The following is a 26,766-nucleotide window of genomic DNA, read 5'->3' as shown; positions in this document are numbered from 1 at the left end:
CAGACTTCTGAATTTTCAGTGACTAAATCCAGGCATTTTATTGTTTTGGTTGTCACTGAACAGTTGATTGGGTGCAAAGGCCCCGCCACTCTCCACACTGAAGGGGGTTCTTGATCCTCGGTGGTGTTTTTTGTGTGTGTCAGCGATGCATGTCTCTCCGGGTTGCTGGCAGGATGAAATAAGATTACGTAGAACTTGGGGTCTGGCCAACAGAGAGTGCTCCAGAGACCCTGGGTCTCTCTTGCTCTTTGCCCTTCTGCAAAGCTGAGCACTGGTCCCATCGCTGGTGTGTGTGGGTGCCCTCTGGGACCTTTCTTCTGAGTACCTATTGACCTCTGCTCCTCTGGACCTGCAGTGGAGTCCTGGATGACAAAGCAGCACAGGCAAACTTGCAGGCTCCCCACCGTCCTACCCCCACTCACCCCCAATGGTTTGAATGGCTCTTGGAAATTTTTCCCTCAGCCCAGACCCACTTCTCCAGGTCCTCCTGGCTTATCTGACACTCCTGTGATAACTGAATATTCATGTCTGGCTCTGCCCTTTAAGGAAATGAAGCTTCTTTTCATCCATTCACTCATTCATTCGACAAACACAGCATCCACCACGTGCCTGGCACTGGGGATGTGAAGATGAATAAATCAGTCAAGATGTCATAGATTTTAGGGGAAAATTGATGCAAACTTTGTTTAAATCTGGTAAGTGCTATGATGGCAGAAGGAACAGCATTTTAGCAGTGATTGATTCTTCCTAGATTGGGGTGGGGGTTCAGAGAAAGCCTCCCAGAGGGAGTAGTATTAGGTTAGACCTTGCTGAGAGTATCCATCATGGGGCCCCAAGCATAACTATCCTCACTTCCTTCTCACTCTCTGGAAATTGGTCATAGCACTGGTCCTAAGAGCCCTTCTTTTTTTTCCTGGAAACTTCCTTACCTGCAAATCCTCTCCTCATTTGCAAACTGGACGAGAGTGCAAGCATTGGGCTGAATGAAAGCACGGTTTTTCTCTGATATAGTGTCTCACGTCCATCCAGTCGGCAGGACCTGCCATGGAGAAGCCCAGTCCTTACAATTCACTGGTGCCTTCTAGATCCAAGCAACAATGCTGTCAGGATAACATACCATAAGAGGGATGTGTCCTCTCCCTGGAAGTGGATGGGAAGGAGAAATGATTTGTGATCACTCTGACTCCTCGTTGAAACATTACAAAATAACTTTGAAAAATGGATGATGGTAAAGAGAGTTTCCCCCAGTCGTATTCAGGATCATATGGAATACCTACTAGTAAAGACTATAGCCAGTACCTTCACAGTCCAACAAGGATGGCATTTATAAGTATGTACAATACTCATGGAATGAAAGTTCACCATTATACCCCAAAATGGCCAGAGAATTTATCTATGGCTTGGGAGCAAAATTATACTTTCTTATTTAAAAACTGTATCTATCTTGATTGACGTGGTGAAATGAAAATATTGATAACTCAGATAATGGCAGGGAAAGTGGGAGAGAGGAGAGTTTCCATTGACCGTTAACCATTCCATCAGATTAGTGTTAGCTATTAATCTACTGTTGAATATTCATAAATATTTCATCTATCCATAATATACTGCCTACTCTTTGACACTCACCTAATGTCTTGCTTCCCTGGTTAGAGTTCCACAGGCTGACTGGGCTTCTTCTCTCTTTCCTGTCAGCCTGAACCTCTAATTGATGATTCCCTATCTTGTGGCATCTTTTGTATCATTGATTTTTTTATTACTGTTTCAAGGGTTTATTCTTTGTCTGTCTAAATAGATTGTAAGTTCCTTGAGCGCAAGAACCATTTCAAGTTTCTCTTTGATATAGTATGCTACTTATGAATGCACATTGACCAGAATTATACTCCTGAAATAAGCATTAAAGATCATCTGGTTCAATGACTTTATTTTATATATAAGTGAGGCAGGCCTGAGGATGAAAGGACCAAGGAAATTTACATCCTATTCAACCTTTATAAAGAAGTAATTTAAGGATGTATTTCATCAAAGCAAGAGAGTAAGCCAAGAAAGAAGATATGAGGTCTAGGGAATAATGGATCCAATTCAGAGCAGCCATGAAAAGCAACCTAGGATAAAACTGTTCAGCAGGCCTGGAGAGCAGTCAGTCTTCATTAGAGTGGGAGGATGGAAGGCTCCAGGAAAGAGGTTTCTGAGGATGGTATAAGAAGGGGACATTCCACAGAGTAGAGAGTATTATTGGTATACTGCAAGAGATTAAAGTTATGATGAAAAAAAAAAAAAAACCCCAGAAAACAAGCAAGAAAAACAGAAGGCAATTAATAACTGTAGTAAAGACAAAAAGCTATGCAAAATCATTAAGATCCCCAAATGAAGCAACCTACCCAATTATATCAGGAGGTCAGCAGGCCTCAAGAAGAATAATAGAAGATTCCAAACAATAAATGAGAAAGAATTTGAGGATATTAGGATTATGATGTAGAAGGCACATGTTTCTTCTACTGATAATAAAAAAGAGAGATAATAACAATTTCAGGAAAAACAAACAAACAATTTTTTTCTAAAGGGATAACTCAGATAGAAAGCAAATCAGTATGTAGCCTGATTTTGAGCAAGTGGTAGAATGTAAGAAAGGCTCTTTTAAGTGTGTAGGGTCTGCCATTGGAACAGTGGTGCACAATATGGGCTCTTAGCTTCTCTTTGATTCTGTAGTGAAGAATATTTGCTTAGTCATAATGATATAAGTGCTCCTCACTAGTTTTTAACTTCTAAGATCAACCACAGGCAAAGAACTGAAGATTACTTAATAGCAGTTATAAAGGAGGATGTATGATTTTTTACCTTGGCAATATAAAATAAAATAAACAGCTTGTAGAAGTTGGCAAGGAGATTGTGATAAATTAAATTATTGTCCCCACTTATCCACTGTCTTCCCTGAAGGATGAGGGCACATCCCAACTTAATGCCATATAGGGCTTACCATTATTCATACGGAGGGGGCTATTTCCTTCCCTGCCCATTGATAAATCAGGGTTGGTCATGTGACTTGCTTTGGCCAACTGAATGAGTGGAAGTGACATATGTCACACAGAGATTTTAAGAGGTATTGTGAGGTTCTGCCATTGTTCTTTTCCCTCTCTCATGAGAATGGCAGGTCTTGGATGAGGGCTGCTTTTCAACATGGTTCCCAGAATAAAGAGGATTTCAGAAGCAGGGCATGACATGTCATGTGAGTGGCTGTGATTTTTCTGCTGTGTGAGTGTTGTTATTGTCCCAACACAACCTACCAAAGCTGACTTAACTTAGGGTACAGGTGTGAACACCCTCCTCAGCTAAAGTAGGTGATCAAGACATGCTGTCTATAGTTGATAGACCCAGAAAAAAGGGCTACCAAGGAAGTCAACAGATGAACTGAAATAGTGAGGTACTGGGAAAATGGGATAATGTTGGAACAAGAGTAGAAGGGAGATGAAGGCGGTGTAAGTAAGCTAACTCTTATGTATCATAGCAGAAAATCAATAAATGATGCCTAAAGTTGATAAAACATGAAAAAGCAATATAAGCATACTCTGGAGATTAGGAAAACACCAGAAGAATTCCTACACCTTCTGGCATCGTCAATTTTCCTTTGTCTAATGGCTCATTCTTAGCACACATACATACTGAAATTGTCTCCCGTCTCTTTGAAATAGCCTCTCTCGATCCTACACCCACTTCTGCCTATTGCCTGTATCTCTATTCCCCTTTACAGTGCAATCTCTGAAAGAGTTGTCTAGACTTGTCATCAGTCCCTCTTCTCTCTTTCTCTTGAACCCACTCTATGCATGTTTTTGCCTCCATCACTCACCAAAACTGCACTTATCAGGATCACCAGTCTCCTCCAGGTGGCTGAATTCTGTGCTCAATTCTGTCTTCATCTTCCCAGACCTCTCAGGAGCACTGGATACAATTGCTCACTCCCTCCTCAAAACACAGCCTTTACTTGGCTTCTGGAACACCACCGTCTCCTAGTTTTCTTCATATCTTATGAATCTTTCTCTGTTTCCTTTGCTCATCAACTTCTAAACTTGAGAGTTCCCCAGGGCACTTAATCATCTTAATCTTGATCTTCTCTTTGATCTCCATCTCTTTTCTGCCTACATTCATCCCCCCTGATGTTCGTGCTCATGGCTCTAAATTGCATCCTTGTGATAGTGACTCCCAGATCCAAATCTCTAGCTCAAACTTTCCCCTGACTTCCAGAGCCTTATATCCAACTGACTTCTCAACATCTCCCCTTGGAAACCAAAAGCCATTGTAGACTTAACTTATCCAAAAACCAAACTTTTGATTTTCTTCCCCAAACTTATTTCTCCCTTGTATTTCCCCATCTCAGCAAATGGCATCCTTCCAGTAGCTCAGACAAAAACTGGGACTCATCCTCAACTCCTCTTTTTCTCACACCCCACGCCCAATCTGTCAGAAAATACTTGGCTCTGCTTTCAAAGTCTAGTTGGTATCTGACCACTTCTAACCACTTTGTGTCTACCTCACTGGTCCAAGCCCTCACCTTCTCCAGAGTGCAGTGGCCTCTTAATGGGATGCTTGCCTTTACTGACAGTCTGTCCTCAACAAGGCAATAGGAGTGATTCTTTTAAAGCATGAGTGAGTCAGATCATGTCCCTTTTGAGCTGGAAACCCTCCAGTGGCTCTCATATCACTCAAGTAAAAGCTCAAGTCCTTATTATGACCTACCAGGCCCTAAGCCAGAACTTTTCAAAAGAAATACAACATGAACCACAAATATAATCTAAAATGTTCTAGTGCCTATATTATAAAGAAGTAAAAAGGAACAAGTGAAATTAACTTTATTAGTGTATTGTACTTAACCCAGCATATCTAAAATATTGCCATTCAATGCTTATCAATATAAAAATTACTAATGAGATTTTTATATTCCTTTTGGTATGTACTAGGTTTTCAAAATCTGTTGTGAATTTTATACTTACAGTACATCTCAGTTTGGACCAGCTCCATTCAAGTGACCACTAGCTACAGTGGCTGCCATATTGGACAGCACAGCACCTGCCATAGCATCTCCACCCCTGACAGCTATCTTTCTGATTTCCTCTTCTACTCTACCTCTTGCTCACTCTGCTCCAGCCCCACTGGCCTCTTTGCTGTTTCTGGAATATGTCAGAGGCACCTTCTCACCTCAAGGCTTTTGCAGTTGCTCTTCCTTCTGCCTGAGTACTTATCCTACAGCTGTCTATGGGACTGGCTCCTTCACATCCTCTGTCTTTCTCAAACGTCACCAGCTCAGTGAGGCCTTTTGTATTAGTTTGCTAGGGCTGCCCATAACACATACCATGGACTGGGTGGCTTAATCAAGAATAATTTATTTTCTCACAGTTCTGGAGGCTGGAAGTCCAGGATCAAGATGTTAGCAGGGTTGGTTTCTCCTGAGTCCTCTCTCCTTGGCTTGTAGATGACCACATTTCCCCTGGATCTTCACGTGGTCTTCTCTCTCTGTGTCTCTGTCCGAGTCTCTTCTTCTTTTAAGGACACCAGTCATATTGGATTAGGGCACATCCTAAAGACCTCATTTTAAGTTATTTAACCTCTTTTAAGACCTTATCTCCAAATATAGCCACATGATGAGGCAGGGGGAGTTAAGACTTCAACACATGAGTTTTGAGGGGACACAGTTCAGTGCGTAACACCTTCCAGATGGTCTCCCCCTCCTCCTCAGACTTCATATCTTATCCTACTTCATTTTCCTTAAGGGCACCCTCACTATCAAACATACTGTATCTTTTACTTATTTTTCCTGCTTTCTGTCTCCCTGCATTTGAATGTATCTTCCATGAGGGCAGGGTGTTATTTTGGTTTTTTTATTTTTTGTTTTTTGATCTGTTTTGTTCATTGCAGTATCCCTGCACCCTAGAACAGTGCCTGGTTCATAATAGATACTCAATAAACGTAAGTTGAATAAATGAATATGCTTAAACCAGAAATAGAAGTGATCGACTTTGGGAAGCTGGACTCAGAGCAGGGACAGCTAGGATAAGGGACTGTAGCCTTTCATTAAAAACTTTTCTCCTCTATTTGATTTTTTAAAAACTGTGCATTTGTATTATTTGCTGTTGCTTTTTTTTCTTCCTAAGGATAAGAGTCAATGTTACAGAAGGAAAAGGGACTTTTATACACTCCTGACAGGAATGTAAATTGGGGCATCTTTTCTGGAAAACAGTTTAGCACTTATATATCAAGAGTCTTAAAATGTTCACATCCATTAATTCAGTAATTTCACTTGCAGGAAATCTTCTTAAGGAAGCAATTAAAAACATGGACAAATTTTTACACGTAAAGATGTGCCATGAAGCTTTATACTATTTATAATTTCTAATATTTATATATATAAATTTATTATAAATTTATAAATGTATTGAAAGTTATAAACAAACCCAAATAACAACAATATAAAAATAGTTAAATAAAAGCTATTTATGGTAGAATATTATATGCTGATTCAAATGATGTTTACACAGAGTTTCTGATGCTGTGGAAAGTTTAGGGTGTAAAGGAAAGAAGTATGTTGAAAACTGGGCTGTCAGTGTAATCTCAAATATTTTTGTTTGCTTGATTTTATTTGCTTGATTCTAAGGCACCTCCTTTCCCCACTTTTTGGGTATTTCTGAATTTCAGGTGTGTATTACTATTGATATTGAAATGCATAATTTTTTTCTTTCTTTCATTTTTTCTTAAAAAGTTATTGCTAAATTAATGATGTATTTTTATTTTCAATGGCATCTTAAAATCAAGAAAATATAAGGTAGCTGATAGATAAAGACAGGAAGAAAATACATTAACATGGTAACAGGTGGTGGGAGCGTGGGTGATTATTTTCTTTATACTTTTCTATATTTTCTAAAATGAGCATAAAATGTATTACTTTTATAATTAGAAAACTTAAGTAAGCATTGTTTTGAAAAACAGCCTCACAGGGTTATGGCGCTCTAATGCAAACGCAGCATTGTTTTGACAATGGTGAAATGCTAAATGTCTGGGACGACCATGTCTACACTCCACTCTATTTACCCTCCCTGTCTATGTATCCATTGCAGGATCATTTACAAGCCAATGTCACTTTGAGGGGTGACTGGGTCAGGTTCAATGACATAAAGAGCATCCCCATTTCTTCTGAGATGTTGCAAGGAACGATGCTGCTGTGGGGAGTGAATGTAGTTAGTCAGCAAATGAGACAGAGGAAGTTTGTGTTTCAGTCCAGTGTAGATTGAGGAGCATGCTGAGCAGAGGACAGAGCTGACTCTGAGTGCCTTCTATGGCACACCACTCCCCAGAAGCTCTCTGCACTCCTGCTGTGGTCCAAGTCTGTACCCAAACTGAGATGCACAGTCAAAGGAGACGCGTTCCCTGCGCTCCAGGTGCTGATGGTCTACTGGGAGGATATAATGTAATACAGCAGATAGTGGATGTGTGCTTTCATGGAGGGGAGGGAGGGGTGGCTGCTGGCCAGTCTAATCCAGGCCCCAGGGGTGAGGGAGTGCTTTCCCGGCAAAGTTGGCCACAGGGGAAATGAGCAGCAGGCTGAACAGATGACCTGGAGGGCACTAGACTAAGTCACATCTCCAGCTGTGCATCAGATTCATGAGGCTCAAGGTGGTGTGGAAAGGGGGTGAACTAGAAGTCAGGAGGCCTGACAGCTGGTTCTAGTTCTCCAGGAGCTTGCAGCCTCCAGCCACTTCACCTCCCTGAGCCCCAGTTTCTCCATCCCTAAAATGGAAGTAGTCCCTGCTCTGCCACCTCACAAGGTCATGATGTTCTGCTAACCATGAAGCACTCCATGGTCAGAAAGGGGGTTATCACTACCAGTTCACATTGGCAAAGTTTCCTTTGTTCCCAAGGTGGTTCCTGGGATTTTCTTCACAGCTACCCCAAGGGCAGCAGGGGAGCCTTAAGCACTGCAGCCTTTTCCAGCATCTGGTCCCTGGTGGCACAGAGCCGAGCACACGCCTGGCATGCTGGGGGGGAGGAGGGAGCAGGGTGCTTTCTCTAGGGCTTGGTTCTCCATGTAGGAGAAGCTTTTGCCAGTGTATCCTCCCAGACCCTGGGCCTCAGTGAGACATGGGAAGTCTCTAGGGCCAACTCTACCGTCTGGTAAGAGGCTGTAGGCACATCAGACTGGTGAGTGAATGTGTGTGTTCACACATGCACACACACACAAATGCCCCTGCAGATGTGCATTCAGCATGGGAACTTCCCAGTGAGAACTGGGTGCTGGGGTCAGTGGTCCCAGCTGAGTACAATTTCTCCAAGCCATGTTAATGAAGAATGGCATTTCTAGGGAAAAGTCGAGGCAATGGTGAGGGGACAGTATTTTCTTATTCGAAAGATTAATTATGCTTTTATTTTATTTATTTTTAAATTGAATTAATTTTTATTGAAGTGTAGTTGATTTACAATATTATATTAGTTTCAAGTGTACAAAGTAGTGATTCAATATTTTTATAGATTGTACTTCATTTAAAGTTATTACAAAATGATGGCTGTATTCCCTGTGCTGCACAATAAGTCTATCCTTGTTGCTTATTTATTTTATACCTAGTAGTTTGATCTCTTAATCCTCTACCCCTATCTTGTCCCTCCCACTTCCCTCTCCACTAATTTGTTCTGTGAGTCTGCTTTGTTATATTCATTTGTTTTCTTTTTTAGATTCTACATGTAAGTGAGAGCATACAGTATTTGTCTTTCTCTGTCTGACTTACGTCACTAAGCATGGTACCCTCTAAGTCCATCTACATTGTTGAAAATGGCAGAATTTCATTCTTTCTTATAGCTGAGTATATGTCTATGTACCACATCTTTATCCATTGGTCTGCTGATGGTTACTTAGTGTGTGTTTATTTTATGAAAAGTCTTAAATTCATTGAAGAAGCCATTTTTCTTGAAAGGAATAAAATGACACGAGACCAGGGCTGTCCTGGAACGTGGACTGTATATGGTCCATCGCCAGGTCTTCTGTAAGCTTTGGTCTTCATTGATGGAGAAGTTTGACCCCAAGGCCAAGAATAATGTGTTTGTGGAGAAGACTCTGTCCTAAAACCTCAACAAAGAAAATGTTGCATCTTTCCCAGGGTCAGGCAGCTTTAGGGCCATCCAACCCCTTCACTTTACAGAGAAGAGGCCTCTTCCTGGACCCAAGGCTCTTACCCACAACCTCACATCACTTACCCCAGCCCGAGGCCCTTCTGCTCACCTCAGTGCCTGGCTTGTAGTGGAGGGTTAATTACTATTTGTCCAATTAAATGAGTGCACGGGTGTTACAAAGATCTGGTGAGGGCTCAGGGGACAACACGTGACCTGTCGGTGACCACATCCGATTCCACTGCCTGGACCTTCCTCTGCTTGCTGCCCCGGCCTTTTTTCCCCTCATGACAGCTTTATTGAGACATAGTTGCATACCATAGAAAAGTCACTCTTTCAAAGTGTACAGTTCAGAGGTTTTTAGCAAATTCAGAGCCTTCCACTCCTTCCCCAGCCCTGCCTTCCAATCTCACCATTTGGCCACTTTGCTTTCAGAACCCTGGAAACTTAACGTGCCAAGAACACCTTCAGGCAGGTGCTTTTGGGACGAGTGATTGTTTGGGCATCTTTTGGTGGTGGCTGTGTTGGAGTTCTGCCAGTCAGGAACTCACGGCTCAGAAGGCGAGGCCCACCCTGGTGCCACAGATGGGCGAGACGCAGGCCTCCTGGAGGCTTCGGGGACAGACATTGTTTGGGAGGTTGTCATATTTTATTTTCTGTTTTGTTTTAAAAAGAAGCATCTCACCAAAGAGGGAAAATGTAATAGCATGGCACCAGTGGCCTAAGCTGAAACATGAGCCACTTCCGAGAAGAAGTGAGCCCCTCCCTCTGGGGATAGAGGGACATTGCCCCCGGCTGTGGGGTCATCCTTAGGCCACTCAGCAGAAGGGAGGGCCGACAGCACCTTCCTGGGCCACAGCTCTCTGTGGCTTTAGTATTATATCACTGTTTTATTTTATTTTTGGGAGGGGAGGTAATTAGGTTTATTTATTTAGTTTTAGAGGAGGTACTGGGGATTGAACCCAGGACCTCATGCATGCTAAGCATGCACTCTACCATTTGAGCTATACCCTCCCCCTTACATCACTGTTTTAACAGAATTTCTATGTTAGCAGATTAAGCCATCTCCGCCTTTGTCTTGGCTCTGACCATTTCATTCTTCTGCTCTGAAATCTTCAGTAGCTCCCTGTTGTCCGCAGACTAAGTTCATATTCCACATTGGACCCACAAGGATTCAGTGAACTTCACTTTTTCTTTCCCTCCGTTTATTTAGTCAAACTGGACAACTTGCTTTTATGGTGCTGCTTGTGTGATTTGGCTCCTCTGTACTCCTGCCTGGAACACCCTCCCCCATCATGTCTAAATCCTGCCCACCTTCAAGGCCCATCTCTGACAGCCCTCCCTCCTAAGCCTTTTTTGCCCATTCCTGGGACTGTCAGGCCACTTAGGACAGTTCTCTTGCTCCCTTTAAATTCTGTTCTTCTGCTGTTGTCTTAATCCTCTTACTCGAATCACCTCCTGGAGGGTAGGGGCTATGCTTTGTCATCGTCTGCCTGTGACAGCTCCTAGCTCAGTCTGGTAGGTATTTGTTGAAGGAGAGATGTGTGTGGATACTGACTTCTGGTTGTGAAGGCGGAGTCAAGAGCACGTCCTTGCTCCCTCAGCCTAGTGAGTGTGTCCCTTACCCAAGGGACACAGGCTTTAACGTCACTTCTCAGACTTCCTGGCTCAGAGGGAAGTCAGGGATCTAATCTTGCGGCTGAGGCAGGATGGGAAGAGTGCTGTGTGTCTCTGGGGTGTCCTTGGTGGTCCAGCCACTCAGGGGAGGGACATGGGAAGAGGAGGGGTGTTGGCTCCCCCATTGCTGGGACAGAAGGCTTGCTCTGCAGGGGATTCATTGGGAACAGTCACCGTGTGACTGGGAAGAGCCAGATCACCTTCCATCCTTTCAAGCTGTATAGCTAATAGCTGATAAGTGCGGGCAGGGATGGGGAGGAGGGAGCAGTGGACGTGATCAATCTTAGTAAACCATTTTAATAAAGATTGGTTTGGGCACTAGCCACCAAATTAAATCTACGGGAAATTTCGATGAGAAACAGGATATTCGCATGATCTTAAAGTGTCTCTCCACAGAATGCTTATAACTTGCAAGGGGAAAAAATTATACAGTGGAGAAACCAGACAGCATCTTGACTGGGTGAACAAAATCACGTTACCTGGACCTTGAAACCATTATTCTAGGTGAAAGAAGTCAGTCACAAAAGACCATATATTGCATGATTCCATTTACATGCAATGTCCAGAATGGGCGAGTCTGTAGAGACAGAAAGTAGTTGTCTGGGGAGGAGTGGTATCTTTGGGAGGCTGTGGGGAATGATTGTTAATGAGTAGGGGGTTTCTTTTTGGGGAGACAAAAATGTTCTAAAATTGATTGTGGTGATGGTTGCACAATCCTGAATATTCTAAAAGCCACTGAATGATTAAATGGGTGACTATTACAGTATGTGAGTACATCTCATTAAAGCTGTTTAAAAAGTTAGCATCACCAAGGAGAAACAGACAGACATCGCATGCCTCCTGGCGTGATATCCTGAGAGGGAAACAACATCGTTTGTGTGGTACTCCAGCTCGGGGCACATGATCTGAATCTGCTTATGAGAAAATATCAGAAAAGCCCAAATTGAGGGCATTCTACAAAATACCTGCCCGGTATTCTTCAAACGCGTCATTGTTATGAAAAAGGAGAGGAAAAAATGTGACAACTAAATGCAAAGTGTAATCTTGGGGGGATTGGATTCTGTAGTGGAGGGAAAAAGAACACCAGTGAGGACATTATTGAGACAGCTGACAAAACTGGAATATGGACTGTATGTTAGATAAAATATTGTATCCGTATTAGGGTTCCTAAAGTCAGTAACTGTGCTATGAATACGTGAGAGAATACCTCTGTCTTTGGAAACACACTGAAATATTAAGGGATAAAGAGCCATGATCTATGCAGCCTGCTTACAAATGGTTCAGAGGAAATAAAATATGAAGACTGAAAGAGAAAGAAGGACAAAACAAAAGTAGTGAAGTGTTAAAAATTGGTAATCTGGGCAAAGGGTAGACAGAAATTTTCTGTCTTATTCTTGAAACTTTTCTGTCAGTTGGAAAGGATTTTAAAGTAAAAAGTTAGAAAGTATGTGGTTAAAAGCCAAACATTCTGACCTCATATAGTTCATACTTAGGAACTGCACCTAAATCCAAACCACTATACCCTAAGTAAGTGCTTTCCTATCATTTAAGGTCTGCCAGCTCTAACTAACTCAGGCACCGTCTGGGGCCAGAGGAGGAAAGTCACGGTGCAAGATGGCACTGGCTTGCAGACCCCCAGGGGAATTTTCCTGGGGATGTCTACCATTAATACCCCGAGGTGGCATAGAAGTTTACCACAGTCATTTGGGAATGAAAGCCATTCCTCTGCTCCAGCAGCACCACAGGCTTGATTATAAGTGAAATGAGTTTCTCATGCACAGTGCATGCAACTGGCCTGCCTTGCAGTGTCTGGTTGGGATTGACCCGGCTGCATCATTTCCAGCCTTCTTTGGGGGCTGGTCAGGCATGTGACTGCTTCAGCCAGAGCTGGAGCAGGTACCAATGCTGCAGATCTATTTTTGGAGAAGTTCCTTGTCTTGGTGATTCCTCTCTTTGATATCTCAGTATAGAGTCCAAGAATCATTTGTGGACCTCAAAGAAACCATCCTCAAGCCAGTGACCACTGACCACACCATGCTGGGAGGGCTTGGGAGAGCCACCCCTTGGCCTTGCCCATTCTGAGGGGTCATGTGGATTGAACATACAAGTGGAATCTTTGCAGGGATCACCATATGGCTTAACTTAGGGAGGAAAGAAAGAAACATAACTATCTTAGGACCTGAAACTGGGGTTCTGAGGCTCAAGGCAGAAAGGCAGGCAGTGGCTGATGCACCCAAGCTCACAGGTCGGGTGTGGCCAGGCTTTGGAGGTCTTGTACCTCAGTGCCTGTGCCTGGACTCTGAGCCTGAGACATCCTAAGGAATAGGGCCTCACTCCAGTGCTTGAGAATTGATTTGAGGTGTATTCTCCTCATCACTCTCTCCCTGACCGCTAGTTGGGATAGAATCAAGTGGAATATGGGCTAAAGGAAAGTAGAGAAAAGCCATGGCCTTGGCAAGATACCCCATTGCTTGGGCCCACGCTTGGGTGGGACGGCTGTGGGCTTTATTTTTCCTGCTAGCTCCTCCTCTGAGCCCAGTGCACGGAACATGCCACAGGACGTTGTAGATGTTCCTGTGTGGGTTCCCCTGAGGATTCGAGAGCTGGGTCTGCCTTGTGTCAGGATGTAGGTACTTGGAAATCCACCTGAGCACTCCTTAAAGGTAGACCCAGAGAACAAACAGGGACCTGCTGTATAGCATGGGGAACTATATTCAATATCTTGTAATAACCTATAATGGAAAAGAATCTGAAAAATAAAATACATAGGTATAACTGAATCACTATGCTGTACACCTGAGACTAACACAACATTGTAAATCAACTATACTTAAGTTAAAAAAAAAAAAGGTAGACCCAAGGAAGGAAGGAGTGAGCAGCAAGCAGTATGTCTCCCCAGTGCTGTTTGCATCCCATCGCTCCACATTCTGCATGGGGTTTCCCCACCCACCACCCCCAGGCATCAGGGGATCAGCACTACCGCCAGTCATGAGGGGAAATGCACGTGATTCTTAACATCAGTCTGAAGACAGTGCACACTGACTAGCGGTAGGAGAAAGGGTGATGGGTAGAATATGCCTTAAAATCAAGCATTTAATTACTGTTTTGGATTATCTACCTGCTGCTCTAACTTTGGGTTTTCTAATCTAGCCTGTGGGTTAGTCTTGTCTCTTTCATGTCACCCCCTAGAGTGTGGTCCAGTGCAGAGTACGGAGCAGGACCCCAGCCCCACTTGACGACTGATAATGAGCTGGGAAGGAGTGTGGCCCCTGCCAGGCTGAGATCCAGAATCCTGGCTTCTGGTTCCAGGACTGTCACAACGGCACCCTTGGCCCCACAGTGCCCACTTCCCTGATGGGCCCCACTTTGTACCCATCTGAAGCAGGAGTGATGATTATTCTTGATTCCTTGTTTGCACTGAGAGAGTTAATGAGATAAGATCAAGGTCATTGCACCGTGTCCCTTTAAGTCAGGAAGTGAACAGGGGCTCGGTGCCTGCAGCTTGTCCTGCTGAGCCCACCCACGTGGCCCGGCTGATCTCACGCTTTCCTGTTCTGAGGGAGCGAGTCTTGCCCTTGCAGAGGCGGGCAGGAGACAAGGCTTTCACCCCCTTCCCTCCCTCCCCCATCCATTCTCCACCCATCCCTGGCCAGGAGCTGACCTGTGTGACGTCACCTGCTCCAGGTGTGTTGGCCAGTGGGAGGCATTCAGAGGGGATGGAGGAAAGGAAGAGAGAGGTTGGATGTTGGCCCCTCCAGCTCCCTTCCCCTTCTTGTGTGTGACCTGTGTGACCGTGGCTTCTGTCCTGCAGCCACCCTTTCCTCCAGGCAACCTCTCCAGACTCAGACAACAACCCCCTTTCTGCACCTTCTGTTGCTAATCATCAGTGTTTCACTCTCTTTGTGGGTTCTTCTGGTCTGGCCCAGGCCTCAGTCAACGGTTGCTGCATTAAGACCCTGACCCCCACTGGCACAGAGACCTTTCTTTTTAGCATCCCCAGCTGGGCTGTAGGATCGAAAACCATCAGCTTGGCATCACTCCTCCCCACCCCCACCCCGCTCCCCAGCCCGGTTTTCCTAAAGAAGCTGGTTTCTAACAGTCTTCCTCCTGGAAGCTCTGGAACAGCCAGTACACGGAGCCAGAAAAGCGTGGGCGTCCAGCTTCCAAATGGCTCTCGTGCTCGTGAGATGCCACATTCCCAAGAATGCCTGGGGTGGGGGCGAGGCGGGGAGGGGAGGGGGGCTTGACATGGTACAGAGCGGGTGCCCCTGGGGTCCCAGAATCTTCTTTCTGTGTTTTCCTGTATGGTTTTTCATCTTCTCGCCTAACGACAGGCATCAGTCCCAGCTCCTCCCTGGGCAGCGCTGGCCCCTGGCGCTTCGCTCAGAGATCTCTGGGCTGCACCTCCCTCCCCAGAGGCAGAAGCCAGGGTTCTGCCCCCTGCCCCCCAGGAGACTCAGGTGCTGGAGCCACTGCCCTCCTTCACCCTGGAGCCCTGTCTTTATTTGCCTGTTGGCCACTCAGCCCACTCTCCCCTTCTCTCCGTGATGTGAGTCCACACACTGTCTACCTTTTAAGAACTAGCTCACCATTCACAGGTGACTTTTTGATATTTGTCCATCTTTGTGATCATTTGGCAGATGCAGCATCGGCCCAGGCTGTTTGTACTTGTAACAGCTATTCCTCCTTATGCTTCCTGCTATAAATGGAAGACACTGAAAGCAAATCACCACCTCAATCCAGTGTGCATTCTGCTCCGGAGGACCAATCATTTTACTTTCTGACCCCCATTTCCTTCGGCTGCCCCACCCACACCCACCCCCCTTGGAGATTGAGAGCAGCTAAAGAATGAAGCCATCAGGTGCATGGTTTGATTTTTCTTCCTCTCCTCTCAAAAAAAACCTGCACTGTTTGAGTTGTTAAAACCTCCGAAGATTCCTTGTTATGAGAAGAGTCATCAAAATACGCCTATTACGTTTCAAGTCTTTACAAAAGACACCAAAAATTAGTGCATCATCTACTTAAAAGGATCCCCTTTGATAGCCATACCAATTTACATTTTTAAAGAGCAAAAAGGTTCTGGTTGGGTACTTCTGAATCTGTTTTTTTTTTTTTTTCTCCCCTCCTGTGTGATTTGTGTTCAGACTTCTGAGAAGCAGGTTTTATAATAGAGATTCAGCCAGGCTAAGTCACAGCGGCAGAAGCTTATGCAACTTGAAAACCTATAAGTTAAAAATGGAATAGTCTTGCAGAGTGGGGAAGGTAATAATATCAGTGATGTGAAAATAGAAAGTAAGAAATTAGTATTTCGGCAGTTCAGGTCTCTTATCCACATTTTTCTGCACCAGAAGATCTTAGTGTCATTTTCCAGAATAAATCCAAGATGCAGCCTCTTATTAGAAAAATCTAACTTGACTTTCACAAATTCAACCCTCTGTCCCCAGTAAATTCAGGGCGAGGAGCCCTTTTTACTGACTTTTGGCTATCATGTTACAAAACGAATTTTGTCTTTGTTAGAGTCTGTGTGTTCGCTAATGCCCATCAAGGAACAGTTTTTAGATTTTTTATAAGTGGGCTTTGTTAATTTGCTATTTTAAAAATACTTTGTGAGACCTTTACGGTTGCCATGGCGATAAAATTTCCATAAACATGATTTTTGTGGAGATTTTTGCACATTGAAGGCTGAGGTTGATATGGTTGGGGGAAAGTAGGTGGTGAATTTGGCAGCTACCCATTGCTGCTCCCTCAAATGCTACAAATCTGATTCCAAGAATCCATGTTATAGCAGAGACCTGGATATCTGAACAACGCGATCAACACGAGGGGCTTCTGGGAAGTGGACCTGGTCAGGGGAGCGCGAGGCCAGCCTGCTGGCTGGATGAAGCCAGTGAGGTCATGGGTCGTGGGAGCCTTCTCTGCTAATCAATGGTCCCGTCCAGGTCAGAATGACCTGCAGTCTGTCTAAACCCTGGATTCATTAAACCTTTGAAGACCAGACACCCCGGAGCTGCCCAAGAGTTGGTGAAGAGCCTGAGAGCTCTATTTTTCCTTTTAACCAGATTTGTAAAATTTAAAAATCCCATTTAATGCACAGTATTCCTAAAATGCTGAACATCTACAATGGAAAAGAATAGGAAACAAAAATGTAACAATACTAACTGTTAAACAAAGAAAGAAGACATTGGATAAGAAAGTTTTGTAGTCCTCTTGAATGCCAGCAGTTAAGGAAAAGCAGATTTAATTAGAAGAAGAGGTAAACGGTTCCAATGGCACCAAACTTCATCAATGATGCTAGCCAGATATTTGTTTGGCTCACAAACAGAGGGGCTTCACAGTTCAACTTTATTTTCCAGAAAATGGAATATACAAAGCCATCAAGGGAGAAGCAGAGCAAATAAGACAGAGGGTTTTCTAATAACTAAAAATGTTTCAGAAAAGAGATGACCGGTAAAAGGGGTTAAAAGTGGAACTGTATCAGCATGAGGTAAATTCCACTGAGGGCTCTTTAGTGAGCCGGCCGGGCACTCAGTGCCAGGAGCTGCCTAAGTGAGCACCTGGGCACAGGCAAGGGGTTTGAATCATACAGAATTATGAATCATAAGGAATTATGAATTACTGGAAAGCCGTTGTGTTGACTGTTATTATTTATGTAGCGCAGGAAATTCGAACAGGACCATCCAGAGGATGTGTCAGACTCTCTGTCTGGCAGTTGCTGATCTCCGTTTCCTGAAGCCAAACTTGGATGCCCGGGAGAGGTTGTGTGCACACCCGATGTGTGCGCGGGTGAGCCTGCACACTGGTGCCCTGCGTGTGCACAGGACAAGGGCACGTTCAGAGTCCACACAAGTTAGAAAGGCACAGACCACCAGCTCCACAATCCACAGTCTCACCCTCACACAATGGGGAAAGGCCAGTGGCCTGTCTAGTCTACAAACACCGGAGACAGTAGCCACCACCGACTTATTATTTGTCAAAGTGTGTTTTTTGAAAAAAGAAAAGAGTGTGAAGAGGCATGAGGCCTTTTGTGCTTTTAGAGTAGTGGGGCTTGAAGCAAGGCTCATCCTGAGGAGGATGTGGGCTGTGCCCCACAGTGGAGGCATGTGGAAAGCTGGCATCTTTGCTGCTGGGGCTTCCCTGCCTGGGGCATGACACGTGCCTGGCTGGCAACCCTGGGTGGAGTGACTTGTTTACGACCAGATGACCGGCCTGCAGTGATGGCTTCCAGGGCTGCTCAGAGGGCTTCCCAGGCATTTTTATTTGCCCTAAAATAGCCGGAGGAATTTGGCATGGAGAGCTGCTGGAAAGTGCCTCACTGCCCTGTCCAGAGTGGGAATCAGAATCAGAATGGTGCCTGGAGAGCTGCTCCAGCCTCTTCCCTTAACACATACTTAATTTAGAGGTTTTTTTTTTTTTTCTTTTAATAATACATCAGTAGCAGGCAGCTTGGCTGGGGCTGGTGGGCGGCTAGGAAAGGGAAGGAGCCTGCGGAGCCAAGAACACAGCAGCCCCAGGACTGCAGCCTTTCTGCCTGTTGCCCCCTCTGGTGGCCACTGCCCTGCTGTGGGGAGGAGCGGACCTCCCCTGTCTTAGGGCTCTGAGCGGAGGGAGGCCCAGGTGTGCACTGCAGTGGGGAGCTTTGCCCTGGGGCGTTGCCTTCTGAGATGCTCTAAAATGCTCAGGGTACAGAAAGACCAGGACTGGCCCTTGCTCCCCCTGCCAGGAACAGGAAGATTTCATTCTCTGGGAGAGAAAAGTAAGCAGAAGCAGAACTACCTGTCACATTGCACAGAGGTGAGGGTGTGGAAGGGAGAGGCCCCTGGGGGTTCCCAGGCAAAAGGGCTTTTGATGATGGGGAGTCAGGGATCTTCAGTTGTTTTGTGTGTGCTTCTCTGAATCCTGGTGACCCTTGCCTCGGTATAACTTCTTTATTTTCTTGAGGACCTAGATCTCACGCTGCCCTGTGATAGTTGTGTGACCTTGGGCAAGTTACTTAACCTCTTGTGCCTCAGTTTCTTGATCTGCAAAATGGGGATAATGATAGCATCTGCTTCATGGGACTCTTTTGAAGATGGAGGGAGTATTACAGACAAAAGGCTTAGAATAGTTGCTTGGAACATAATGAGAATTACATTCCCCCCCAAGCTCTAAAGGAATTTATTCTTTTACCTCTCCTTTTCCCTACACCCCAGCCTCTGGTAACCACAATTTTACTGTCTGTTACTAGGAGTTTGGCTCTTTTTTTAGATTCCACCTGTAAATGAGATCATGCAACATTTGTCTTTCTGTGTCTGGCTAATTTCACTTAGTATAATGCCCTCAAGTTTCATCCATGTTTTTGCAAATGGCAGGATTTCCTTCTTTTTCTAAGACTGAATAGCAATCCATTATATATATATATATATACACACATATATATGTACATATATGTATATAAATGTGTATGTACATAAAAATAATAGCCATTCTAACAGGTGTGAGGTGATACCTCATTGATTTGCGTTTCCCTGATGATTAGGGATGTTGAGTACTTTTTCCTGTATCTGTTGGCCATTTGTCTTCTTTGGAGAAATGTTTATTCAGGTTCTTTGCCTATTTTAAAATTGTTTTATTTTAATTTAAATATTATTATCATCCTTAGAGTTTATATTGAGGTGAAGCCAACCCTCCCACTGCAGTGCTGAGAGAACGGTGCTGTGTGAACCAGCAGGGCCGCTAGACCACGGGCCTGTCGAGTTAGGAGCGGTCCTCACTCAGCTCTGCCCTCCAAGGGTGGTACAATGCACAGGTCCTAACAGGTGCTTGGTAATTTGGGAACAGAATAGCGAGTCAGGGACATGGCTGACGTGTGGTCCTAGGCTGTGGTATTTTGGCCTCAGGGTGCATCAGAATCCCCTGAGAAGCTTGTTAAATGTCAAATCCCAGCTTTCATTCTCAGAGAGCCTGGTTTAGTATTAGTAGGAGTAGGATGGGACTGGGAAACCTGCATCTTTAAAAAAGAACAACATCATTTGAGAAACTCCCGGAGAGCCTCAGTCTGTGGTGTTCTGTGGTGTCCCCATAGGCAGGGCTGGGGGAGAAGAAGGGAACCAGGAGCGACTGCTACCAGCAGGGCCTGCCCATGTGGCCACTCTGCCTTTGGGGCTGGGAGGGGGAGGTGGTATCCACACCGGAGCCCTTGCTCTGTGCTGGCTGGTGGACACGCCGGGAAGAATGGAGCCTTCCAGGGAGAGAAGCTGTGGCTGGATTTGGTCTAAAGCATGTTTAACTTGGAACTGCTCTGCAGGGAATGGTGAGGTCAGCGGTTCCTAGAAATCCTAAAAGGAGCCCCCAGGACAAGGCTGCAGCTTGTGGGTTCCTTGAGGTGTCTCTGCCCATCAGGTCCCTGTAGCCTGAGCTGGCCCCTCCTAGGGCCCTCCTTCACCAGTCCCCTGCTCAGAGCCTGCAAGCAGCTTTGACTGGGGCAGTGCCCTCCTTTCTGTCCAAGGCCAACACCCTGAGCTCTGAAAGTGGCTCCTCCGTTTGGGTCATTGAAGCAGTTCTTTGGATTTTCCTTGAGGCTCAAAGTGAGGCCTTTGGAAAACAGCTGTTAATTTAACCTAAGCGGCCCAAGAAAAGACACACTGGAGTTGAGTGAGGAGGAATGTGCTTTTATGGAGCTGTATGTTTAAAGATACCTCTAGGATTTGTTTCTTAGCAACAGGGCTCATCCAAAGCACGTTGGCAGTGTCAGAACATCCAACGATGCCCGCAAGCACCATATAAAATACAATAAAAAGCTGTAGAGTAGGAGAGAAGAGTCTGAGCATAGCGCCTCCAACAGGTAGAAAGCCTCAGAACCCTGAACAGAGGCAGCAGCCATTGGTTTAAGGCAGAGACTCTGTGGGAGAGAAGTTCCTACCCAGGGTCGCCAAGCCACCTCCCTCCTTGGTTTCCTTCTGGCATCACTTAGCGGGCTTTCCTCTCCTCCTGCCTCCCTCCTTCCCTGGCACAGGAGACCCGGAGTCCAATCAAATGGCCTTCCGTACTTTGTAATTGAAGAGTGGCAGGGTTGAGCCCTGGAGGAGATATTAGAGAGACCCAAATCCAGGGGTTCTGAACTTTGTTTTGGTGCCATTGGACCCACGAGCAGTCTGGTAAAGCCTTGTATCCCTTCTCAGAATGATTTTTAATTCATTTTTTGAAGCATTTAACACACAGACCTACAAAGAAAACTGATGATATTAAAAAACTGTTATCAAAATACTAAAAACAAATTTGTATATAGAAACACCATGCTTCTGAATTAATGCACTGAAATAAGAAAATTCAGCAGTGGGTCTAATAAGTACCATAACTTTGAAATATTAATAAGTGTCATTGATATTCTGAGACATCTACTTCTCAGCTTCAGTGTGATATGGAAGTATCTGTGATTTTTATCCGTGGTGAAGACCAGGTTCTGCTAATATTATGTTAGGGCTGCCGTGAGAACCTGTGATGTGTATCATCAAGGAGGCCTGTGCCCTCACCTCTCTCCACAGAGAGGCATTCACAGCACAGGTGTTCCAGGTCAAGGCCACTGAGATGTAATTTGACCTTGGAAAGATGAGAGCTTTTTTGACTATGAGATTCTCGGGGAACAGGTATGGGGCTTGCTTTCCTTCCTTCCTTCCTTCCTACCTTCCTTCCTTTCTTTCTTTTTCTTTCTTCCTTCCTTTCTTTTTCTTTCTTTCTTTCTTTCTTTCTTTCTTTCTTTCTTTCTTTCTTTCTTTCTTTCTTTCTTTCTTTCTTTCTTTCTTTCTTTCTTCCTTTCTTCCTTTCTTCTTTTAAAATAGCTCTGACGTGCATTTAACAGCTTTCAACAAGTGTGTATGAAGTGCCTGAAATTTAGTCACTCAACTAAATCCTGGGTCTGCCATGCTGTTCTCATGAAGCTGGGCTATAGCGAAAACTGGGAAACCCAAGGTGTGGAGGCTGATGGTCCTGTGCCGCCAGGTGCCACAGGGAGGCAGAAAGCAGAGCTCGTCCCGTGGCACCAAGGGCAGACCCCGCCTCAGCACAGAGCACCCAAGACCTCTGGGTCAGAGGAGCTCTGCACAAGCTGCCCCAGTGGGCAGACCTGCAGGAGGGTTAGGTGGGCAAGGCAACCTCCCCGCGTTCCCAGAGTCCCTGAGTCAGCCACTGGCCAGTGTTCCTAGGGCCCAGGCATCCTCTCTGCCTGTCACAGGGAAAGCCCACATGTAGGTGGTTCCTCCAGCCTCTGAGCAAATGCTCAAATCCTCCCCCGACCTGGCCCCACCCCTGGTGGCTCTGCCCTGCCACTGAGCAGGAAGGCTGTGGGCCCCGTGGTGCTGGTTCTGCCGGTGTGGCTTTCTTCTTTTTCACAGGCCCAGGGCCACAAAAAGTTAGAGCTGGAAAGGTTCTTGGGGAACATGCCATCCAAGCGTCTCAATTTACAGGTGCAAACACCAAGGCTCAGAGGCGAGGACTCGCCTGGGTCACAGGGCAGTCACGGAGCCAGGGTGAGAGCCCAGGTCCCCTGACCGTGAGCCCTAGTCTGTGGGATGTGGCCACACCTTCCTTCTCTTGCCCACAGGGGAGGCAGGATGGAGGTCCTGCCCGAGTCCTGGGCCTGTTGCAGGTTGTGGAGTTTGGCTTATTTGGTTTTGTTTTGTTTTGTTTTGGGGGTAGGTGCAAGGTAATTAGGTTTATTTATTTACTTATTTTAATAGAGGTCCTGGGGATTGAACCTCGTGAATGCTAAGCCCGTGCTCTACTGCTGAGCTGTATTTTCTCCCCTGGCTTGTTTTAATACAACCATCTGAAAGTTGGTTCAACACCCACAGCAGTGCTACCTGGGCAGTTCTGATACGGCGATCTGAATCCCCACCTTGGTCAGTTACTGCACACTGAGGTTTTCCAAAGTGTTGCATCAGCCTTGCCATCCCTGGCTCTACTCTTTCTAGCCTTTCACCTGGCAATTCCAGTGAAAAAAGGGCTTTTTCTTCCAATTGGTCCAGTAAAACTCCTGGAACTGAATCTCACTGGCCTGTCTTGAATCATGTGCCCATCTCTGAGCCAATCATGTGACCTGGGGAGTGGAATGTCTGGATTGGCCAGATCTGTATCATGCATCCGCCTTGGGAGTTGGGGGCCAAGGTCAGTCCCACCCAAAATTCATGGCTTGAGCATGGGGGAGAGGAAGGTCCCAAGGGAAGCTCTAGGCCCTGTTTCCAGAGGAAGGGGAAGTGATGTGATGTAAGTAGAAATTACAGATGACTATACAGGTGAGGGATGTGGTGACCTCACCAAAACACGTACGCCTAGGGGAGCTGAGGGTGGGGATGTTATCATTGCCAATTCTCAGGATGGAGAGAGTTGAGTGGCGGAAGGGGCTATGGGGACTACAACTGACTTGCAGGCCAAGCAAATGGAAAAACTATCAGAGAAACTGTCCCTGATGCAAACCTGAAGCAGGATTGAGGGGTTTCCTTGGGGGAGTTACTCATACTGATTAATAGATTTGGGTCCATCAGTCTGGTTCCTCTCTACCAAGTCTTTGCCCTGTGTGAACAGGAAGCACCTTTCTGAAGGAGATATGGGGCACAGTGTGGGTAGGTGGGTGAACTTCAGAAATCTGTTATAGAGTGAGAGAATCAAAACATCCCCAGGGCTGCACCTGAGCTGGGGCTGTGACAGGACTCCTGAAGCCCAGAAGTGGTGGTGGGGAGGCACGCTGTGGCGGTGAATGAGCCAGAGTGATGGAAGGCGGCACCAAGCTGGGTATCAGGGGACTCCAGGGCTGCAGACCTCATAACCCTCCAGGGAAAGGCCTGCCCCGCACTCTCAGGGGACAAGCAAACAGAGCAGATATGGACTGTCACCCCATGCTAGGGTGGAGAGCATCGGCCTGGGTCACACACCTGGACTCTCACTGCAGGTGTGAGACATGTGCCGTTGCAGGAGCTCTGTGTGTATTAACTCACTTACTCATCACACCAGGCCTGTTGGGCTGAACTGGGTCTGCCTTCCCTGCCTCCCACCTTCATATGTTGAAGCCTTAATCCTCAATGTGTCTGTATTTGGAGATGGGGTCTTTAGGAGGAAACTAAGGTTAAATGAGGTCATAAGGGTGGGGCCGTCTTGATGGAGTTAGTATCTTTATATGAGGAGACACCAGAGGCTCACTCTTTCTCCCTGCACCTCATGAGAACACAGTGAAATGGCAGCCCCCTGAAAGCCGGAAGAGAGCTCTCACCAGAAACCAAAATCCACCAGCACCTTGGTCTCGGACTTCCCAGCTTCTAAAACCATGAGAAATCAATTTCTGTTAAGCCACTCGGTGTGTGGCACTTTGTTATGGCAGCCCGAGCTGCCTAAGTCACCTGTGAAGCAGGTACTGTTAACATCACCCTGACTGGGCAGGAGGAGGACCGGAGGCACAGAGAGCCTAGCTGACCTGCCCGAGGTTGGAAGTGGGCAGAGCTGGGTTGACGTGGACACCCTGGCCCAGGCCCGCTGCCTCACCACCTCCCTTGCAAGGAGCACTCACCTCAAGAGGTTTTGTGAGGGCTGAAGGAGACTTCGCAGGTGGAGCACTTGAACAGGCCTGGCCCAGAGTGAGCCTCAAGTGAAGGGGAGCATTGTCACTCTGCCCCATCACACACAGAGGATGGGGAGATGCAGGAAAAGTAGCAGAAAGTTTGAAACCACCCCAGCTGGGAGCTGAAGGGTTCCCAGAGAGAGAGATTGCTGGCTGGTTCTCTGGCAGGCCACTCTGGCCCCCGAGCTAACAAAGTCCCCAGGGTGGTAGCCTGGGAGAGGCAGGATGGAAGTGAGCCGGCCCTGAACTCAGCAGCTAGGCCAGCTGGTCCCTGGGTCATGGGGAGCAGAGTAGGGGTGGCTAAGTGGCTATGGAGAAGTCTGGGGGCAGAGTGGGTGAGAGGGTAGAGGCAGTGGGCCAGCCTCCGCCTACACTGTCCCTGCTGGGGAGAACGGGACAGGAATTTCTTGGAGTTCATCAGAGGACAAGATTTCCTAACGTGCCATTTCCAAGAAGAAAAAAAAAAAAAAAAAAACCCAAATGTTCCTACAGAACTGCATGCCTTACTCACTCACCCATTTTCCAGCCCTCTTTTAGGTGATGGGGACCTAGAGTGGCTAGTCTGAACTTCCAGAATATCAAAGGGAACCACACTCCAAGCACGACTTCAGCCTTTCACATCTGCAGTCTTCTTGCCCTAATAGGCAATGTCTGGTGGTAGCTGCTCCCCAGAGCTGGGCTGGGGCCAAGCCCCGCCCTCCCAGCTCCTAGGCTGCTTGTTTCCACCGCTGGAAAGAGAATGTTCTGTCGAGGCTGCAAAGCCCCAGCTGAGTCTCCCTTCACCTAATGAGTTCTGCTCTGAGTGCTGTATCGGCTGCGGAAGCAGCTCTGTCTGACCCGGTGCTTCTCTCCTTGGCTCAGTAGTCAGACGGGGATCACCAGAAAGGAACACAGCTCTTCTCCCAGCCGCTCCCTGGCAGGTGGATTGATGGTCTGCCTGACTCCACATCTCAGAAGCAACCTCATTAAAGGGGGTGACACACAATCTCCGGGAGCTTCTGGCTGCAGGGGCAGAGTTAGAGGGATGGCGCTGTACTGGGGCAGGGGATGGGCAGGCTGTGTGTTCCGGGGTCCCCAGCTGTGAGTGCCCCTCGCGGGGCCAGCAGCCCTGACTTTGGAAAGTTCATGTTTTTCATGTTACTGAATGCAAGTTCAGCGTACCTGACGCAAAGTGAGGCCAAACAAACCAAAACATCGGAGTTTGGAGCAGAGAAAGGTTTATTGCAGGGACGAGCAAGGAGAACGAATGGGTGGCTGGTAACCAAAAAACCCCCAAACTCCTCGTAGTGCTTCAGTAAGGCATTTGAACAAAAATTTTAAAACATTTTTAAACACCTTTATTATAGTGTGATTCCTGTACAGTAAACTACACATATTTCAGATGTGCAATTTGATGGAATTTTGATAGATGTATACACCGTTGAAATCACCACCACAATCAAGATAGCTAACACTTCCAACACTCCCCAAGAGGTCCGCAAGACATTTTTAAAGGCAAGGTGAGGGAGGGGTGTCCCTGGGTCTGTGATCAGCTGGTGTACATTCTCTAACTGGTTGATGGTGATCAGTCCTCAGGTGACAGAGGGTCTGGGGGCCATGTGCTCCTGATCATCAGACAGTTAATTTCTTCCATTCCCTGTTGGTTTTAGCATCTGAAAAATTCAGGAATTCTTATCTGGGTACTTCAGAGAGAAGTTATAGCAGAGGATATGGGGGCAGGCCCCCTGTGGTCTTGCTCAGTTATATTAACACAACGCCTCCCTGTAGGTTGGACCTCTTTAATCAGCATGGTATTCAAGTCAGAGAAGAAAAAAGGATTCTTCCTGTATGCTAAAAGCCACGATGAAATTAAATTCAGTCATGGAGAGATTCCACAGAGTCTAGGCCCCCAAGTGGCTGCTGTGTAGGGTGTGTGCGTCCCTGGTAAAGGCTCGCCTCTCACTTAGGCTGCCAATGACTAGTGAGTTAGCAGATGTCCAAAGGTCACTTTTCGTATTGTGGTAAAATATACATAACATAAAGTTTACCATTTAACTATTTTTAAGCGTACAACTCTGTGACATTAAGTATATTCACAATGTGTGTGACTATTGCCACGCCACCATCTATCTCCAGAACTTTCTTATCATCCCAAACTGAAACTCTGTATCCATTAAACAGTAACTCCCCATTCCCATAGCCCCTAGTAACCTCTCTTTTAATTTCTGTATCTGTGTGGAATCATACCATACTTGTCCTTTTATGATTGGCTTATTCAACTTAGCATAATGTCTTCAAGATTTACTCAGGTTGAATCATGTGTCAGATTTCCTTCCTTTATAAGACAGGATAGTATTTCATTGTATACATATTCCATATTTTCTTTC

The 26,766-nt window shown here is 46.0% G+C and overlaps 1 protein-coding gene and 1 long non-coding RNA gene across 3 annotated transcripts in view; one reads left to right on the top strand and one right to left on the bottom strand.

Annotated features, from left to right (window-relative positions):
* On the bottom strand, positions 1–24,995 carry LOC116659265. Its single transcript, XR_004314509.1, has 3 exons — positions 24,350–24,995; positions 930–1,140; positions 1–362 (listed from the first exon to the last, which is right to left on the bottom strand). It is a non-coding gene; the product is annotated as an uncharacterized LOC116659265 (long non-coding RNA).
* Positions 1–26,766, top strand: part of STUM (stum, mechanosensory transduction mediator homolog) — a 56,111-nt gene that overhangs the window by 2,321 nt on the left and 27,024 nt on the right. The window lies entirely within an intron of this gene.

Source organism: Camelus ferus, chromosome 23 (genome assembly GCF_009834535.1).
Source record: "Camelus ferus isolate YT-003-E chromosome 23, BCGSAC_Cfer_1.0, whole genome shotgun sequence".
NCBI classification, from domain to species: Eukaryota; Metazoa; Chordata; class Mammalia; order Artiodactyla; family Camelidae; genus Camelus; species Camelus ferus.
The sequence above is the reverse complement of the archived record's forward strand: the minus strand, read 5'-3'. Positions and strand labels throughout refer to the sequence as shown.